The sequence below is a fragment of the Pezoporus occidentalis genome, unplaced genomic scaffold (assembly GCF_034315485.1).
Source record: "Pezoporus occidentalis ecotype Australia unplaced genomic scaffold, CSIRO_AGI_Poc_V1 ctg8, whole genome shotgun sequence".
NCBI classification, from domain to species: Eukaryota; Metazoa; Chordata; class Aves; order Psittaciformes; family Psittacidae; genus Pezoporus; species Pezoporus occidentalis.
Window position 1 is genome coordinate 1,978,619 of NW_026916158.1, and position 1,930 is coordinate 1,980,548.

Consider the following 1,930-nt stretch of genomic DNA (forward strand, 5'->3'; position numbering starts at 1 on the left):
ATGAATTCTCGCCAAATCTGCAGCATCTCTGTCTCCTTTCGCCAAAAGCATCAATCTACCATGCCTCCATGGTGGGAAAACAGGCTTCACCTTATGTATTACACAGGATTCAGAGCAGAACTGATAGTATACAGCTGGAATATCCTGGGAACCCATGTTGGGAACACATGCTGGGGTTCTGGGAACAGCAGGGAACACATATGTAGACTGACAACCACTGTGGTTAGTTTATATGGTTCAGGGCAAATACTCAAAGCAAGAGCTGCATAACTATATACAGATCCAGACTCTATCGGCATGCAGTATTCACTGCTGGGCACCATGTTATATATCATGTCTCCATCTCTGAGATCAAATAATTAGTTCTGAAGCTTAGCTACCCTTTTAAAGAATCTGAAAAGTATGTTAGAGCTTCAGTCTACATCTCTAGCATACTTCCTGGAAGCAGAAGATTTGTCTGCTTTTCATTCACACCACATATATTTGTTTCATTCATAGGGGAATAGGTTTAATGCAAATACATTAAACTCTTCAGAGTTCAGCTTTAAGTTCTTTTTTCTTCAGAGGCATATTTTTCCTTCTTTTTTTATTTCCTCCCTTACTTACAATCCCATTTTAGTTTAGAGTCAGACATTCGTATTCAAACTTAGACATGCAGAAATCTATTCTTCAATTTCCACAGGCTCCGTCATATGGTGATACTTTTCTCCAGGCTCATTTCCATTGTGGAAGAGCTAAATTCCTTTTAAAAAAGAGCTCCTAATCACAACACATGTCCCTCTGTAAAAAAAAAAAGCAAAGATTATTTGTATAATATGAGAATATTATGGATTAAGGTCCTGTAGTACATTGCGAATTAAGTTAATGAAATGTTCATCATCATACACACAGAACAAACAAACAAACAAAGTAAACTGGCCTGGATAATTTGTTTGTGAGAATATTCTGCTTCACAAAAAATGAAACATGATCAATTTAGCTTTGTATAAGAGAAAATAGATGAGATCTCAAACTCCTCCTTGTCTCCTTCACAACAAGACTATATACAGTATAAGAGAAATAAAGCTTAAATAATGTGAAAAAAAGAAAAAGTCACCTGCGTTCTACAGCACAAGTGCAAGACCACTACGTGATTTAAAAAAAAAAAAAAAGTACATCTTTATTCTTCGAGTTCAGTTCAGTTGTGCAAGAAAACGTTCACATCCCGTTTTACAAGATGTAGTGATTTACTAACACAAGGTGGTGCTCTCTTCTCAGTAAACAGCTTTAAGTCTGGTTTAAGTGTTGAAAGGAAAAGGTGCGTGTTTTCAAGAACTCACATCAGTTTTCAGAAGTGATTTTTATTTTTTTTTCTAGAAGAACCAGAATTTTTATGTCAGAATTTTAAAGCAGGGTATTTTTCCTGAAGCTCTGAATGAAATGAACCCCTTCATTTATCAACTCTCCTGTTGCAGCTCCACCTCTGGAGCCTCCATTCCATCATCCAGCCTCTCTCTAGCTGATCTCTCTCTAGCTGATATCGCTCATCCAGCCCACCAGCTGAATGTCATCAGGACTAATTTCAGCTGGAAAGAAGATACACAAGCTCTTTTCTCTGCTAAGTAAAACAAATAAATCTGTAAAACAAGTAAAACTGCTAAGTAAAACAAATAAATCTATATCTTAGCTTTGTATCAAGTGGAAACAGGATTCCTCAGAGAGAGTTTATGAACAAGATTTCCTCAGTGCACTCAATTTCCACCAATGAATGTCTAAATATTAAACTCCAAGCCCAAAACTGTATTAAAGATCCAAATGTGGTTTGTGTCATATTGGTATTGCTAACAATAAAGGTCAACATTACGGTTTTTCCATTTTCCTTCTTGGAAAATGCTGGTTGGCCAGGACTTCCAAATCAACCTCAAAAGTATCAATTATAATACTGTCCATC

At 36.5% G+C, this 1,930-nt stretch overlaps 1 long non-coding RNA gene across 1 annotated transcript; it reads right to left on the reverse strand.

Moving 5' to 3' along the window:
• Nucleotides 1-639: 639 nt before the first annotated feature.
• Nucleotides 640-1,335, reverse strand: LOC134155832 (uncharacterized). Its single transcript, XR_009961742.1, has 2 exons — nucleotides 1,231-1,335; nucleotides 640-780 (listed from the first exon to the last, which is right to left on the reverse strand). It is a non-coding gene; the product is annotated as an uncharacterized LOC134155832 (long non-coding RNA).
• Between the last annotated feature and the right edge of the window lie 595 nt (nucleotides 1,336-1,930).